Source organism: Euphorbia lathyris, chromosome 1 (genome assembly GCF_963576675.1).
Source record: "Euphorbia lathyris chromosome 1, ddEupLath1.1, whole genome shotgun sequence".
Taxonomy (NCBI): Eukaryota; Viridiplantae; Streptophyta; class Magnoliopsida; order Malpighiales; family Euphorbiaceae; genus Euphorbia; species Euphorbia lathyris.
In genome coordinates this window covers 133,750,315-133,769,597 of record NC_088910.1, presented here as the reverse complement: position 1 = coordinate 133,769,597, position 19,283 = coordinate 133,750,315, and the positions used below count along the sequence as shown (strand labels likewise).

Below are 19,283 nucleotides of genomic sequence, written 5' to 3'. Positions count from 1 at the left end.
TTGATGTTTAGTAGCATACTGTAAAAATTAGCATACCATAAAAATGAGTAAAGTTTAGTGTCATGAGTGTAATTTACCCTAGTTGTGGTAGTCGTTTGAAATAAAAAGAAAAAGTAGACTTCAATTCCATGAGTGTAATTTACCATAATATTGTTTAGAAGTTAGTATGAAACAAAGAAGAAAAGAAAAATTATTTCGATGTCGGGAATCGAACCGGGTCCATTGGGTGAAAGCCAGATATCCTAACCGCTGGACGATATCAGAATGCTTGATATTCCTATTTTAAGGTCATTAACGGTCATTTTGAGGCGTCAGTTATATTTTAGTAGCCATAATGTTAAGAAATATAATGTTGAGAGACTTTTATGTTACGTTTTGAAGTTTAGTAGCATACTGTAAAAATGAGTAAAGTTCAGTACCATGAGTGTAATTTACCCTAATATTAGTAGTTGTTCGAGAAAAAAACTATTCTATGCGTGTAATTTACCATAAGAATAAATATTTCTATTTTAAGGTCGTTCACAGTAATTTTGGGGCGTTAGTTATATTGTGGTGGCTGTAATGTTAAGCAATATAATATTGAGCGACGTTTATTTTACGTTTTGAAGTTTAGTAGCATATCGTAAAAAATTGTAAAACCGTAAAAATGAGCAAAGTTGAATGCCATGAGTGTAATTTACTGGTACTTGTTTGAAATAAAAGAAAAAGTAAACTTCAAGTCCATGAGTGTAATTTACTATAATATTGGTATTTAGTCGTTTGTATAAAACAAAAAGAAAAGAAATTTTTTTCCTGATGCCGGGAATCAAACCCGGATCCCTTGGGTGAAAGCCAGATATCCTAACCGCTGGACGACATTGGAATGCTTGATATTTCTATTTTAAGGTCATTGACGGTCATTTTGAGACGACGTCAAAATGCTTGATATTTCTATTTTAAGGCATAAACGGTCATTTAGAGGCGTTAGTTATATTTTGGTGGCCATAATGTTAAGAAATATAATGTTGAGTGACTTTTATGTTATGTTTTGAAGTTTAATAGCACACTGTAAAAATTAGCATACCATAAAAATAAGTAAAGTTCAGTGTCATGAATTTAATTTACCCTAGTATTGGTATTTGTTTGAAATAAAAAGAAAAAGTAAGCTTGAATTCCATGAGTGTAATTTACCGTAATATTGTTATTTAGAAGTTTGTATGAAACAAAAAAGAAAAGAAAAATTATTCCGATGTCGGTAATCCAACCCGGATCTATTGGGTGAAAGCCAGATATCGTAACCGCTAGACAACATCGAAATGCTTGATATTTCTATTTTAAGGTCATTAACGGTCATTTTGAGGCTTTAGTTATATTTTGGTGGCCATAATGTTAAAAAATAAAATGTTGAGTGACTTTTATGTTATATTTTGAAGTTTAGTAGCATACTGTAAAATTAGCATACTGATGGGTGTGAGCGTACGGGTAGAGCTCTTAAACGATGAAATGTATATATTATGATAAGTGCGTTATGACTATGGATGTGATCTTCCTAAATGCTCTAACTTTACTAAACGCCACTACTTAGGGGCAAGTGTACCCCGTCGTATCAAGTAATAATCCGGTTAAGACCGGGTATCGAATTCGCGGGATTTATAACTACAAGTATTAAACTACTCGGTTTTATACCTTATCTAAGCGGTGAATACTTTGAGTTGATTCGGGGAACAACTACAAACTACTCCTAACTACGGGTGAGACAAATTTGTATAACAAAACTCTACGAAATGATACGGATGGCGATAAATTATAAATATGACAAACAATGACTCCCAATATATATACGGTTATTGATTTACTCTTGCAATGATGACTACGTGTAGTGTGACCGACCCGTGAAGTACTTAGACTACGTGGTTCCTAGTCAAGGCGTGTCTAATGCTTGGGACCAGAAATTAGGGCCCGTAAGTTCCGTGGTTTGTCAATTCCTACAGTTTCCGGAGCATCACTTCCGGTAAGGCAACACCTATATGGATCCCTAAAGATAGCCCGAATGGCGGCGGAAATCGCGTTCTCCTACACAATAATCAATTACGAGTATCAAAACAAGTAGCAAACATCAACACATATACAGAAAAAGAGATTGTGAATCATAAATTATAAATATGGAGAATGTAAATATGAAATACAACCAAGCCTAGTACATAGGAAGAGTACAAGCTAATTAGCAAGTGAAAAGGGAAGAATCCACCCTCGGAACTAGCTAACCGGACTCAAGGCCGTCTCTTAGGACTTGGAGGTGGAGCTTTCGAGCTTGGTGAATGGAGATGGAACGGAACTTTGACGGAATGCCAGAATTAACGAACAAGCTCTCAAGATGATAGAGTTTTGCTAAATAAAATAAAATCTCAAACTATATAACAAGAACTTAAACTATAGTAACAATTGTATGTCAAAAGGTGTGTTTCCAAGGCTGTTTAAATGAGTGCTAGTCACTCCTATTTATACACATCAAGCTAGGGGTAGAGTTGTAATTTCATAAAATACATGCATGGACGAACATGATTTTCTGTAGATTTCCCATGATACGCCTCGCGTATGGTGGAGTACGCCCCGCGTATTTGCCCATTCCATCAGAAATCTCCTGCATGTGGACCAAATCTAGATCTTGTTGTCTCAACCACGCCTCGCGTAGACTGGGGTGCGCCTCGCGTGGTTGAGTTTCTGAGATTTTATTGCTTGAATTGGGTCTTTTACGCCACGCGTAGTTGAAGCACGCCTCGCGTAAATAAGTCTCTGAGTCTTTTAGGTCGAAGAACTTCCTTACACGCCCCGCGTGTAAGGTAGGATGCCCCGCGTAGGAGCAGTTGACTCTGGGAGACCATGCAGTCTGACTTTCAGGATTAGGATTATCATTTCTGACATATGTCACACGCCTCGTGTGGTGGTTGATACGCCCCGCGTATCGGTGACTAGATCCCACGTGGTGCCTGTGGATTGAACAATTATTTCTGACCAAGTGTTCCAAGCCCTGCGTGAAGGGTGATACGCCCCGCGTATGTCGGTGGATTTTCGCTCCTTGCTCGTACCTGAAATACAATTCTCGAGAGCCGAGTTACTTTGACGTTTTATTTTCTAAATTAATCAAAAATAAGGAAAATTAACCGAAAGTACGGAATTAATTTTTATTTCGTTATTTTATTAAAACACTCTATTTTTGCAATTAAACTTATTTAATTCATCTAAAATTAAACAGTAAATCGCGCTAAAAGATAGGGACGAAACGCCCCTATCAAACCTCCTTGGACTTTAAAGTTTTACTTGTCCTCAAGTAAAAGAAATCGAAAGACAAGGGATTGAGATTATTAATAAACAAACCGTCGGTTGGTTTTACCAAGTGCGTGATTCCGAAGCTAAAGTTTTATGCAAAGTTTTCGGCAAGTACCTACGCCAACAAATGAGTGACCAAAACTTGTTTGAAACCTCCATGATCAAATTTAATAGGCAATATTAACGGGGGTTGATTATTTTTTGAGAACCCGATAGTACCTCACCAAGGGATTTCACTCTTACGCTCAAATTTTGGTGGGTCGGTGTTTTTTGCACTCTCCTTTGCACTTACTCGAAGTCACTTTGAGTTTGCATTTTCATCCGGGTTTTTCCTCCTATGTTATGGTCTAGGCAATATTAAAAATGAACCCGGAGGGGGGTTGTAATGTGGGTAGCTTTTTAGTGGTTTTTTTAGAAACTCGTGTTTAAATACCGTTTTGATGATCGCACCGAGTTTTTATTTTGGCCTTAGTAAGTTCGTAAAATATAACTCGAAATTGCTCGGGTGGAGCTTGAGAATGCCTTTTGCTCTTTATTGTGTTTTTCTTTTTCTTTTTGTTTTGAGAGAGGCACAAAAACGATTTCGAAGGCTTATGATGCTTACTTATCAAGGCCTTGGCTTATTTCGGGTGCGATTTGATTTAGTTGGTATTTAACCAAGAGGAAAAAGGGTTAAATGTTAAAAGGGTATTAACAAAAAAGTCGGTTAATAGGCTCGAGGGGGTTTCCTAGAGGTTAATGAAAACGAGAAAAATAATTTAAGAAAAGAATTAGCCTAAGTGGGTTCGTTTTATCATCTATTGCCATTTTACCCAAAATAAGTGTACTTAATCCGGTATTAGGTGCAAACTCTATGAGTCGAGTGAAGTCAAAGCTCTCGAAAGATTGTGAAAGAAATAGAGTTCTCGTGCGAACTCTTTTAGGCTCAAAAATATCTCACAAAATTTCGGGTTAAATTGTGTACGTTCAAGTTCTCGTCAAATTTTCAACTATCCCGTTTTTATTGCCTCTTTAAATTTCATTATAGAGATAACCTTTGGGTTAGGACTCAATGCTTTTGTTTAGTACGAACCTAGGCTTTGCATAAATTCTATAACTTCAGAATTAAGACTAAAATTTCTTACTAAAACCGATCCTTTGTGTTAACGTTTTTACATTTAAGAACAAATAACGGAACTTTAATTAATTTCAGAGGGGGGTAGTGTGTCGGAAAAATTTAAGAATCAATAAATTAGTTTAATTATTTTATTGTTTATTTGATTTTTATTTTTGTTTTTGTTAGTGCAAAACAAACGGTGAGTGCGGGGTTGCACGGCCCTCCGCGTTATTAAAATGACGTCTATTCCAAGGACGTCGCAAAAGAAGAAAAATAAAAACAAAAATAAAGATGGAATTAAAAGAGGGACCCTTGAAGATCAGGTCCTACGCGAGGCGTGCCCAGGGGGGCGCCCCGCGTAGGAGATGCGTTTTAAGTCTGTTTTGGCCAGAGACTCAAATACGCGGGACGCACTAAGAGGGGCGCCCCGAGTGTTTGAGTTTCTGGGCTAGTTATACAAGAAAAATGGCGAGCATGTGGGGCGTAAAATGGAGTACGCCCTGCGTGAAGGTTATTAATGGTGCATAAACAGAGAAAAATGAACACGAAAAGAGAAAATAAACAAAACGAAACATAAAGGGAAATCATAAATATATTAAAATAAAAAGAAAGTACAATAAAAACACAAAAAGATAACAAAAACAACAAAAGAAACACGAACTAAAATAAACACGAAAAGAGAAAACACAAAACAAAGGAAAACATAAAACAAAGAAAGGGAAACTAAGGTTGAGGCGGAGGAGGATTGCCGTTGATGTTGAAATGTGTGAAGAACGTGTTGGCGAAGGCGTCGAAGCTGGCCCTATTCGCTTGCCTTTGAGCGTCGGCGGCGTCGAAGCGAGCATCAAGGGCGTCGAAGCGCGAGTCGAAGTGGGCCCGATCACGTCGTTGGTTGTCCTCCAAAATATCCAAACGGGCATAGATAGAGTTGAAGTCGTGGTTGGGGGGTGGACTAAAGTTTAGGCCCATGTCTGAGTCCGATCCCTCATCCTCGTCGTCTTGGGGTTGGGCTGCCCCCGAACTCTCACCCGGGCCGGAGGTAGGGCGCTTGAGTGATTTGAAGGCATTTTTCTCCAAAGGCCGGGGCTCCAAGCTGGGGAGACGGTCAAGAGCAGCTTCGCCAAGAGCGGAGGTGGCGAAGATGGTGATGAGATGGCCCAACCCGATTTTGCCATGTTTTCGGGTGGGCATGTGGTGGAGTTAGACGGCCACGAGGTAGGAAAGGTCATAGGTGAGGCCGTTTGCACAACAATAAAGGGCCAAAAGCTCGTTCTTATTGACCTTGGTGGACTCGGACTTCCCCGAGAAGTAGAAGGAGATGAAGCGGTGGAGAAGTTGAAGGATTGGATCGCGAATGCAAGCCGGGCGGAGGTTGGAGATATCGTAATCGTCGGACCCGTGATGGAGGTCCAAAAATGGAGACACCCTCGGGCCAATGTGTATGCCCGCCTCCGCTTGACGGGTGAAATGGTTGCGGAGCCATTGTGTGTCAATGGAGAAAGGTTGGTTGTGAAGGCGGAAGTTGAAGAGGGCGGCTCTGGGAACATTATTGGATTCTATGGTGGTGTAGAACTCCACGACCAATGAAGAATAAACATGGTGGCATGCCCGATAGTGATCGAGCCAATTTAGAGCATGGAGGCGGTCCTCGAAGGCACCTCCAACATTGTAGCGATCAAGAACACTACGTTCGATGTATGGGAGTTCCATTACGTGGGCACGGAGAGTGTTTGGTAGGATTAGGCCTCCTCTTTGGTGAGAAGATGGAAAGGGGCCCGGTATTGGCGGGTTAGTGGTGGTGTTTCTTCTTGTTCGGGAGGTGGTAGTGATTGGCGTGGTTGGGAACGAGAAGTACGGGCCCGAGTGGACCGCGGGGGGCGCATGTCGGCAACATGTTTTCATCTTGCCATGGTGTTAGTGAGGGATTGAGAGAGAGTGTAGGAAGAGTGTGGGAAGTTAGAGTGAGTTGTGAGGAAGAAGAATGGAAAAAAGGGGGAGTATTTATAGGGGAGGAGTGGGGAATCCAAGTAAAACTCGGATTCCCAGAGGGGTACGCGAGGCGTGAAGAGGCCACGCCACGCGTATCCCACCTCCTGCCCTTTATTAGATACAAAAACGGCGCGGTACGCGGGGCGTGCGGGAGAGCACGCCTCGCGTATCGCACCTCCTGGCCCTAAATTGATGGGAGAAAGGCAAGGACGCGGGGCGTACATGGGGGTACGTCCCGCGTGGAGGGTGGAAGTGGAAGCATTATTTTTTCGGTTTTAAGGGGGTTTTTAAATTTTTATGAATTTTAATTGATGGATTTTAAATATTTAATGATTTTTAAAGTGTAATTAAGATGGTGGTTAAAAAGAAATTAATGTGGAGGGAAGTTTAAGAAGTTTGAATTTGAAAAGGTGAAGGATGATTGGAGGGAAGAGGAGGTGGAGTGGAGAAGTGGGAAAGATTTTTGGGGAAGAGGAGAGAGTGATGGGAAAGGTGGGAGAGGGAAAGGCTGCCATGGGGAGTTGCAATTCGCAACTCCCCAAGGATACGCAAGGCGTGTCCTAGGGCACGTCCCGCGTGTCCCTACACGTGGCGTTTATTTGAAAGGGGGCTAATTGCCGAAGGTTACGCGGGGCGTGGTAGGAGGGGCGCCCCGCGTAACGCGTCTTTTATTTTGGAAAAGAGACAGACATACAACTGCGCGGGGCGTACTGGTGTATACGCCCCACGTGACTTATATATTTTTTTTTGGATTAAACATGGGATTTGTTTTTCTTTTAATTTATGAGACGGGGTAAAATAACTAAAAAGAAAAATAAAAATAAAAATAAAAATAAAAGTAAAAATAACATAAAAGAGAGAAAAATACAAATAAATAAAACTAAACAAAGATCATGATACATATAAACAAGGGGTTTGAGAAATTCAAACCGATGCTACGTTTAGAGTCGAAGCAACTCGACTTTCTCTTGCGGCGGCTTATTGCAGGCTGTCCGAATTGGAACTCGACGGGTCCGAACTTCTACTATTTAGGAGAGTTATTGCCTATCCGGACTCTCGGTTTTTGCCCCGCGGGTTCTGCTCAGTGTTTGCCGGAAGAGTTCCTAATGGCCTTTCCTGCTGCTGACGATTCAAGTGGGCTACTTGGCGGCTAAGGTCCCTGCAAAACACCTCACTATCGGTAAGACGGGTTAAGATATCCTTTAACAAGGATGTTATGGACTGGCCATGCACATTATCGGGAGGTGGAGCGTTCCGATTACCGGGCATGGCTTGTGATTGCCCTAGCCCATTTTCCCGATATTCTTGATCAAAGTCGGATGGGGGCCTCAATACATTATTATTATTATTGCCATACGACAAGTTAGGGTGTTGGTACCGAGGCCTCCATCCGATGTTATTATTATTGTGGTGGTGTGAATAGGAGTTCGGGTTAAGATTGTACCTTTGATTGCCTCCTATGTAACTTACATTTTCGGTGTCGCCGGCGAAAGGGCTACTGGCTTGGCAATTAAGTCCGTCATGGTCTCCACCACAATGATTGCACATCAGGACTTGTGCAACTTTGTTAAGGCTCAACTGGGTTATCAAAGCGTCAAGTTTTTTATTCATTTCCGCCATGGAACTTTTCGGAGCCTCTTTCTCCACGGCGAACGTTTGGTGTCGCGAAGGTCCGGCAAGCCGATCTTCTTGCCACTGTACGCTTTTTCTTACGAGCTCGTGAATAAGCTCATACGCTTCACTGGCCGACTTCCTAAACAGGTCTCCACCTGCTGCGGAATCCACGGTGGCACGATTAGTATGTGTTAATCATGGTGCGGGCAGCTTCGAAGCAACTTCCGGAATCTTGCCCAAGCCGCATGAAGGGCTTCGTGTTCGAGCTGCCGAAAGGTAGTGATGTCGTTCCTCAGCTTAACCGTTTTGGAGGGCGAGAAGTAGTAAGAAAGGAACTCCTTCTCAAGTTCCACCCATGATGTAATCGAACCCGCCTCCAACGAGTGCAACCACTCCAACGCTTGTCCTGTCAAAGAGAAAGGAAACACCTTTAGTCGGACGGCCTCAACTGGTACACCGTTTTGCCGAGAAGTTTCGGCACACATAAGAAATTTATCTAAATGTTCGTTAGGGTTTTCATGAGGTTCTCCTCCGAACTGGCCAAGTTTTTGGATGAGTTGGATCATGCTAGTCTTGATTTCATATGTGTTGGCCGGGATGGTGGGGGTAATGATTCCGTTGCGATTTTGAGGACGATGCGGAGCAAGAATATCCATCATCGAGCGTATGTCATTGCCTCCACCATTGCGGTTGTTATTCACGGGTTGCACCGGCGGACTTTGGTTGACCTCGGGTTGGTTAGCTTCATTGTTGAGGTTTGCCATTTTCTCTCTCCGAATCCTACAAAGAGTACGTTCAATTTCAAGATCAATAGGATCGAGAGTATCACTCCGGGATCGGGTGTGCATAAAATAAATAAATGAAATAAATTGTAAATAAGAAAGAATGTTGTTAGTGGAAAGTATATATAAACAATTTATACAAAAATAATGCTTAGACTAACAATAAAACGTTTTTGTCTAATATTGCAAGAAATTATAAATCCCCGGCAACGGCGCCAAAAACTTGATGGGTGTGAGCGTACAGGTAGAACTCTTAAACGACGAAATGTATATATTATGATAAGTGCGTTATGACTATGGATGTGATCTTCCTAAATGCTCTAACTTTACTAAACGCCACTACTTAGGGGCAAGTGTACCCCGTCGTATCAAGTAATAATCCGGTTAAGACCGGGTATTGAATCCGCGGGATTTATAACTACAAGTATTAAACGACTCGGTTTTATACGTTATCTAAGCGGTGAATACTTTGAGTTGATTCGGGGAACAACTACAAACTACTCCTAACTACGGGTGAGACAAATTTTTATAACAAAACTCTACGAAATGATACGGATGGCGATAAATTATAAATATGACAAACAATGACTCCCAATATATATACAGTTATTGATTTACTCTTGCAATGACGACTACGTGTAGTGTGACCGACCCGTGAAGTACTTAGACTACGTGGTTCCTGGTCAAGGCGTGTCTAATGCTTGGGACCAGAAATTAGGGCCCGTAAGTTCCGTGGTTTGTCAATTCCTACGGTTTCCGGAGCGTCACTTCCGGTAAGGCAACACCTATATGGATCCCTAAAGATAGCCCGAATGGCGGCGGAAATCGCGTTCTCCTACACAATAATCAATTACGAGTATCAAAACAAGTAGCAAACATCAACACATATACAGAAAAAGAGATTGTGAATCATAAATTATAAATATGGAGAATGTAAATATGAAATACAACCAAGCCTAGTACATAGGAAGAGTACAAGCTAATTAGCAAGTGAAAAGGGAAGAATCCACTCTCGGAACTAGCTAACCGGACTCAAGGCCGTCTCTTAGGACTTGGAGGTGGAGCTTTCGAGATTGGTGAACGGAGATGGAACAGAACTTTGACGGAATGCCGGAATTAACAAACAAGCTCTCAAGATGATAGAGTTTTGCTAAATAAAATAAAATCTCAAACTATATAACAAGAACTTAAACTATAGTGACAATTGTATGTCAAAAGGTGTGTTTCCAAGGGTGTTTAAATGAGTGCTAGTCACTCCTATTTATACACATCAAGCTAGGGGTAGAGTTGTAATTTCACAAAATACAAGCATGGAGGAACATGATTTTCTGCAGATTTCCCATGATACGCCTCGCGTATGGTGGAGTACGCCCCGCGTATTTGCCCATTCCGTCAGAAATCTCCTGCACGTGGACCAAATCTAGATCTTGTTGTCTCAACCACGCCTCGCGTAGACTGGGGTGCGCCTCGCGTGGTTGAGTTTCTGAGATTTTATTGCTTGAATTGGGTCTTTTACGTCACGCGTAGTTGAAGCACGCCTCGCGTAAATAAGTCTCTGAGTCTTTTAGGTCGAAGAACTTCCTTACACGCCCCGCGTGTAAGGTAGGACACCCCGCGTAGGAGTAGTTGACTCTGGGAGACCATGCAGTCTGACTTTCAGGATTAGGCTTATCATTTCTGACATATGTCACACGCCTCGCGTGGTGGTTGATACGCCCCGCGTATCGGTGACTAGATCCCACGTGGTGCCTGTGGATTGAACAATTATTTCTGACCAAGTGTTCCACGCCCCGCGTGAAGGGTGATACGCCCCGCGTATGTCGGTGGATTTTCGCTCCTTGCTCGTACCTGAAATACAATTCTCGAGAGCCAAGTTAGCTTGACGTTTTATTTTCTAAATTAATAAAAAATAAGGAAAATTAACCGAAAGTACAAAATTTATTTTTATTTCGTTATTTTATTAAAACACTCTATTTTTGCAATTAAACTTATTTAATTCATCTAAAATTAAACCGTAAATCACGCTAAAAGATAGGGACGAAACGCCCCTATCACATACCGTAAAAATGAGTAAAGTTCAGTACCATGAGTGTAATTTACCCTAATATCGGTAGTTGTTTGAGAAAAAAACAATTCTATGAGTGTAGTTTTCCATAAGAATAGATATTTCTATTTTAAGGTCGTTAACGGTCATTTTGAGACGTCAGTTATATTTTGGTGGCTGTAGTGTTAAGCAATATAATATTGAGTGACTTTTATTTTAAGTTTTGAAATGTAAAAATTAGTAAAACCATAAAAATGAGCAAAGTTCAATGCCATAACTGTAATTTACCTTAGTATTAATAGTTGTTTGAAATAAAAAGAAAAAGTAAACTTGAATTCCATGAATGTAATTTACCGTAATATTTCTATTTAGAGTTTGTTTGAAATAAAAAAGAAAAGAAAATTTATTTCGATGCTAAGAATCGAACCCGAGTCCCGTGGGTGAAAGCCAAATATCCTAACCGCTAGACAACATCAGAATGCTTAATACTATTTTAAGATCATTAACAGTCATTTTGATGCGTTAGTTATATTTTTTCGGCCATAATGTTAAGAAATATAATGTTGAGTGACTTTTATGTTATGTTTTGATGTTTAGTAGCATACTATAAAAATTAGCATACCATAAAAATGAGTAAAGTTTAGTGCCATGAGTGTAATTTATCCTAGTATTGGTAGTTGTTTGAAATAAAAAGAAAAAGTAAATAGAAGTTTGTATGAAACAAAAAAGAAAAGAAAAATTATTTCGATGCCGGGAATCGAACCCGAATCCATTGGGTGAAAGCCAGATATCCTAACCGCTGGACGATATCAGAATGCTTGATATTCCTACTTTAAGGTCATTAAGGGTCATATTGAGACATTGGTTATATTTTAGTGGCCATAATGTTAAGAAATATAATGTTGAGAGACTTTTATGTTACGTTTTGAAGTTTAGTAGCATACTGTAAAAATGAGTAAAGTTCAGTACCATGAGTGTAATTTACCCTAATATCAGTAGTTGTTTGAGAAAAAAACTATTATATGCGTGTAATTTACCATAAGAATAAATATTTCTATTTTAAGGTCGTTCACAGTAATTTTGGGGCGTGTAATCTTCGCTCAGTTTTTGGAATGACAGATGGATCATGCCTACTATCAGTGACCAAATCGGAATGATGGCTAGCCTTCACAGGAAATCAACTGAGAAAGTTGAGGATTTTCTGCATATCGCCTGGGAAAATTTGCCGACCTTACCCCAAGAAACCACCTTACGAATTAAGGAAATCCAACGATGAGGTGATGCACGAGACATTTGTGTTTGGGACCCCTCCGCTTACGGTATGTTCACTATGAAATTATTTTACGCATGGATGCGCCCAAGATCAGTTCCGCTACAGTGGTGCAGGTTCATTTGGAAGCCGTTCATCCCGCCATCCCACTCGATGACGTGCTGGAGAGAGGTTCTTGGTGCTCTTCCGATGCATGATCGCCTCAGAATGAGAGGTTGCATAATAGTATCGCAATGATGCCTATGCAAGGGAGAAATGGAATCAGCTAAACACTTGTTTATCAACTGTCCATTTTCCTTACAGATTTGGCAGGGAATAGGAGCATTGTTTGGTCGGAGAATTTCCACCGAATCCTCAGTCATGAATCTAATTGATGCAGCATCGAAACAAATGTTCAGCACTCAGGTTCAGGCCCTATGGTGTTCAGTTATAGTCCATGGCATCTGGGTAATTTGGCTCACGCGGAACAGAGCCATTTTTGAAGAGAAAGTGCCTTGCATCTCAATAGCATTACCACGAATATGGAGTGCTATCAGGGAAACTGGCCGGTTTGAAGATGGTAGTGTGTGGAACTCCCTGGTTGAGAAACAGCTTTTACAGGAATTGGAGCTTCCCGCTCGGTTACACCGTGCACCTCGCATCCTCTTTGTCTACTGGCAACCTCCACCAATGGGATGGCTTCAAATCAACACAGACGCTTCTGTTACTGGACCACAGGGAGCAGCGGGATGCGGTGGTGTCTTCCGCTATCATTCCCGGAGCTTCGTAGGAGCGTTTGCCTACCCGACCACACTTTCCTTCTCTTACACCGCAGAACTCTCTGCTGCTATATACGCTATTTGATTGGCTTACGATAAGGGATGGACCAAAATCTGGATAGAAAGTGACTCCACCTACGTCGTTCAGACAATTCGGAATCAAACTTTGCGAATCTCGTGGTCTATTCGGCAGCAATGGCTCCGATGCCTGCAGCAGCTTCGTCATATGACAGTAGTGGTATCACATTTTTACAGGGAAGGAAATCAGGTAGCAGACCTCTTAGCTAATTACGGCAGAACAATCACCAATTCTGTCTGGTGGGTTACCATTCCATCTTTTTTCATTTCTTCTTTCTTTTGTAATTTAACGGGTCGGACCGTTTATAGGTTCTCTTAGCTTTTGTTACTGTTCTCTGTACTCTTTTTTCGTTTCTCTTTAATAATATCGGTTCCGGGTTCTTTGTTGCAGGCAGAGGTGCCAACCTAGTTGGGATGTCTTCCTAATTCATCCCTGGCTAACCATGTTCTAATAAAAAAAATTAATTAATTAAGTAACACTAATTTAATTAATAAAGGTTTCATGAAATTAGGAGTTCTTATATTAAGCACCGGGTCTTCCATGTCACTCGGAAGACACCAATTCACATTTGGACACGTGTATTGTGACCCCGTGTAATAATTAAAATAGTGGGACCTCTTATAACATGTGTGGGTCCATGTTACACATGTCAAAATATGTATGGAAGGTCCTCCATTTGACATGAAGAACCCGGTGCTTCTAATAATTTGCCTGAAATTAGAGATTATACATTTTGAAACTTATATTACATTCGCTTCTTTATTAAGTAAGACCTTGTTTGATAATCAACTTAACCATTTAAATTAAAATGTTAAGTACTTATTTAATTTAAGTACGTTTGATAATGGTTGTTTCTCCACCAATTTTATCAACTAATATTTTTATAAAATTACATTGTTCCATACGTTCAACACTTATAATATTCAGCACTTGGAATTCAGCATATATTTTTTCAGTTCTATCAAACAACACCTAAGTTTCTAATTATATTATTAATGAATCTTTATCAAAACGGGCTAATGTGAATAATTGAATTTACATACATATTTATTTATATAATAAAATATTAGTCTCATCTCATCAGATGACTCTGTGGCCCAATGGATAAGGCGCTGGTCTACGAAACCAGAGATTCTGGGTTCGATCCCCAGCAGAGTCGATATTTTGTTTTTTCTGATTCTTTGTGTAGGCAAAACTCATCGTTTCTTTATTTGGTCTAAATTCAAAGGCAAAATGCATTATGTGGCCTCAAAGTTTTAATGTTTTGGTTGTTTAGGCCCTTTGATTTTTTATATTTCTGGGTTCGATCCCCAGCAGAGTCGATATTTTATTTTTTCTGATTCTTTGTGTAGGCAAAACTCATCGTTTCTTTATTTGGTCTAAATTCAAAGGCAAAATGCATTATGTGGCCTCAAAGGTTTAATGTTTTGGTTGTTTAGGCCCTTTGATTTTTTATATTTCGTAGGTTCTGACCTTTTATTGTTAGAGGAAATTACATCAAAAATTAGATTTATATTTTTATTTAGAATTATGAAAATCATTTTTATATATTTTTATCATTATATGATTTTAAATCTTAAAATATTATAATATTATAACTTTATTTTCGTTTTTGTCAAATTTTTAGTTAATTAGTTGTAGCGAAAAAAACGGTTTTAAAAAATCCATCAAATTTGACATTGAAATAAATTTGTTTAAGAATTGAGACACTTGTAAATAATTTACCAATCCTGACTATTATGTAATTTACCCTTATTGTTAGTCATACTAAGCCCTTGATGATCAAAGGCAAAAAGCATTATGAGTCCTCAAAGTTTTAACTTTTTGGTTGATTAGGCTCTTAATTTTTTTATTTAAATACACTAAGGCCTCGTTTGATACGTTGTAATGGACGTCGTAATGAAATGACCATTACTATAGAGGTTCATTACCATGTACCATTACATTATTCAATTTTTCTTTATAAATTTATGTAATGAGCAGCACTACAAACAAAATAGACATGAATCCTCATTACGATTGATCCTTGTATTTTTATTACTAATGGCGAAATACGAAAAAAATATGAAAAAAAAATCAAAAAAATGCGAAAATGTGAAAAATCCGAAAACGAGAAAAAAAATGCAAAAAACGAAAAAACATGAAAATAAAAAAAATATGAAAAACACAAAAATGGTAAAGCGAGAAAAAACACGAAAAAATGTGAAATGAAAAAAAAACGGAAAAAAAACAAAAATGAGAAAAACAACGAGAAAACATGAAAATTCAAAAAATGCAAAAAAAAAATATGAAAATTGTATTTAACTAATATAAACATACGTATTGTAATGATAATTGTATTTTATGAATTTTATTAAGATTTGCCAACCAAACATGGTAATTGGTAATGTAATCATAATTCCATTCCATTACATTACATATTTAATTACATTACAACTTTGATTACATTACATTGCATTACAACGTACCAAACGAGGCCTAAGTCTTTGTCTTTTATTTTTTGTCGCATTAATCCTCTGATGACTAAAAAAATAGTTTTTATGTATAAAAGTCGTTCGGTGTTTTCATTTCACTATCCATAATTTTTTTATTTAAATACATTAAGTCCTTGTCTTTTATTCTTTGTCATATTAATCATCTAATGACTAAAAAAATAGTTTTAATCATAAAACTCGTTTAGTGTTTTTCATTTGACCCGCATTTGAAATTTGTATTTTTCACAGTTTAAAAATAGTTGAAAACAATTTTTAATATATGTAATACGATAGAAATTACCATTCGAGTGCTCACGTGACATTCATCTTGTGCGTTGAAACTAGAAAATGTGTAACTCTTCCATATTTATCCCCTTCTCAATATTTTCGTAAAATTCGAAAGGAGAAAATTAGAAAATGTATTACTTTTCCATATTTCTTCCATATTGATGTCTCAAATTTCTGACTTGATCTTGTCAATTTTTTGGTATTATATATGGAAATGAGCAGAAAATTAAGTTCATTATGAGAATTTTTTTCTATATAATCTCTAGTTGATGGTAGAGTGGATTTTGGTAAATACCCAATTAAATCCGATTCAATTTGGTTTCCGATTCGGTTTTTTAGCTTTTCAGTTTGGAATAGGTAATGCTTTTAAGTATAGTTTTTGCTATTTTAGTTCCATTTTTTTATAAAAAAAAAATGTGAAAAAACAAATTGAAATTCGACAAACATTGAAAAAGAAAATATAGAGAATTTGTTGGTTCATATTGACATATTAATTGGGGATAAGATGTAACGACAGTCATTGAAGTTTCGGTTTGTTTCACAAAGATTACTGAATCTCATTTTTCTCTCAATAAAATCAATAAACTTCACACCTTCAATAAAATCATTTCAGTCAATTTCTTTACAAAAAAAAACTAACTAGAATATTGACGTGATACAAAAAAAAAAATGTTAATTATATGTTAAGCAAGCAATATGCAAGACTTATTTAGCTTTTATAGCTGATGTTACAGCAAATGTATTCCACGTGGCACAAAAGATTCTATAAAATTTACATCCTTATCTATATGTCATATCAACATTCTGGTGAGTTTTGACCAGAATAACTTCAGACTCCAACTTCAGTGACTATCAGTATTATTTTAGTTTGAGAACTCGATTTGAACTCTTCCGAGTTCTAAGAACCAACAAGATGTTGAAAAAGCTTTGGAAGATGAGCATTTGTCAGCGTAATCTTCTTGCTAATCTCATGCTTCTTCTTCTTTTTGATCTTCGTCTTGCTGGAAATACCCTACACCTGAGCCGATGCCCTTCTCTTTGCTGTGTTCGTAGCAAGTTTCATGTCGTTCTTCTGTAAATCCTTCTCGATGTTGAGCATGTCCCGAGTTAGTTCTGTACTTCGAAAGAGTTGGTTAAGTTCATCATCTACCCTAATTAGAGGTTAATATGAATGACTTTTGAATTTGAAAAACAACCTTTAATTAATAATAAATTAAATAATCTAATAGCATTTAACTGTAATATGACAAAAGCAAAATTAATTGAATGACAATATGATATTTGAAATTAAAAATATAATATAATGGTAAAAGACAATTTTAGAAGGTAGTTAATTATAATGAAAAAAATTCAAGTTGATTTTCTGTGTAATTTTCTCAAAAAATTATATGAAAGGCCCATAAATTCAAAAAGAAAGAGAAATTTAAATATAAATTCACTTGTAAAAAACTATCTACATTTATGTTAAGTAATGGTTTTGAATTATAGCAAACAAGTAAAATAAGTACTTTTAATATATTTTAACGATTATAATTTATAAATTAGAAGTCTAGAATATATTTTTTAGGATTTATGATTTATAAATTTGGGTCTAGAATTTTTAAATTATGTATAAAATCATAATATATAGAAAATAATGAAAAATTAAAAATTAAGTTTGGTGATATGAGGCCTTGTTTGATAAACCACTTAATTGCTTAAATTAAAATATTAAACACTTATTTAATTTAAGTGCGTTTGATAAAGGTTGTTTCTGTACCACTTAAATTAGTTAATTAAGTTAAAAACCACTTATTTTGATAAGTCAAAATATTTAACTTAACATTTTAAGTTAAATATTATGAACTAATATTTTTATAAAAATTAAATCATTCAATATTTTTAGCACTTAAAATTCAGTACTTAATTTTTCAGCACTTAATTTTCAGTTTTATCAAACAGCACCTTAGTTGTAATTTTGTACCTAATTATAATATTCATGTATTTGACCCCAAAGAAATGACTCAAATACAGTTAATTAATGAGGAAATTACATCAAACATCATGTTTGACATTTATTTTACAATTAAGTATGTGATTTTTTTTATTATATCATTAAACACTTTTATTTTAATTATTTTATCATAAAACCCAAAATTTATTTCAATTTTATCAAATACAATAGTTATTCCCCATTTCCTCTTTATAGTTTTTGTTTTTCCCATTATCTTATCCGTTTTTTTTTTCTGTTTATGGATTAATTGATGAGTTTTAGGGCTAATTACAAATCTAGCCCAACTAAGAAGGGGTATTTACATATTTAACCCACTTTGCTTCCATTTTATCAAATTAGACCATTTCATCCACTTTGGACAAAATTACCCTTAGTTCTATTGATCGATGGATCGATTTCTAATATCAATCGTTAGCGATTTTTGAGATTTTTAAAGTATTATATTCAATTTCTCGTAGAAATGGTATGTTATTAGCTTATACGCCTGCTTTTCTCGTTGGTCTTGCCTCTTTCTTCATCTATAATGGTATCGTTTCAATTTTTTCAATTTTCCACCATTTTTCTCCATTGTTGTCGCAAATGCGACAACTCTTGTCGCAGATGTGACGAATTCATCACAAATGCGACAAGAGTTATCGTATTTGCGACAAGTGTTGTTGCATTTGCGACGAAATGCGACAACTGTTGTCACATTTGTGACGAAATGCGACAAATTTCGTCACAAATGCGACAACAATGTAGGAAAATGGTGGAAAATATAGAAAAATGAAACGATATCATTACAGGTGAAGAAAGAAGTAAGACTAGCGAGAAAAGCAGGCGTATAAGCTAAAAACATACCATTTCTACGAGAAATTGAACATAATATTTTAAAAATCTCAAAAATCGCTAACGATTGATATCAGAAATTGAAGAAGATGAACTAAAGAAGAAGAAGAACCAGAACTAGAAGAAGAAGAAGAAGAAGAAGAAGAAGAAGAAGAAGAAGAAGAAGAAGCAGATCAATCCATCAATAGAACTAAGGATAATTTTGTCCAAAATGGATGAAATGGTCTAATTTTGTAAGATGGAAGCAAATGGGTTAGATATGTAAATGACCCCTCTTAATTGGGCTAGATTTGTAATTAGCCCTGAGTTTTATTCCATTAATAATTAGTTAAATTATTATTATTATTATTATTATTATTATTATTATAATAAAAATATTAGCAAACTAAACATAACTATAAAAGGCTATTTTGTCTATTAATATAAAGGGTTAATACCCCTAATGTTTAAATGGTGCAATTTTACCCCTAACGTTGGTAGCCAAAAGCAATTTTACTCCTAACGTTGATAATTTGGGTCAATTTCAGACACTATTATAAAATACAAATATTTTTGTTCCTTATTCTGCACGAATTGCATATCAATTCGTTCTAAAAAAAGATTTCATGTTTTTTTTAATTTAATAATAGAATTGGAGATTAATATTTATAAATTTGATGGATTTTTTGAATTTTTTTATTCAATTCGTACCAAAGATAGTATATATTTTCTATTTTATTTTATTTTCACTTTGAGAGATTTGTATTTTTTCTCAATAAATAT

General features: G+C 36.9%; 1 non-coding gene across 1 annotated transcript; it reads left to right on the top strand.

The window, feature by feature from the left end:
• The first annotated feature begins 14,024 nt into the window (after positions 1 to 14,024).
• Positions 14,025 to 14,097, top strand: TRNAR-ACG (transfer RNA arginine (anticodon ACG)). The gene has a single exon. It is a non-coding gene; the product is annotated as a tRNA-Arg (tRNA).
• Positions 14,098 to 19,283: the final 5,186 nt, after the last annotated feature.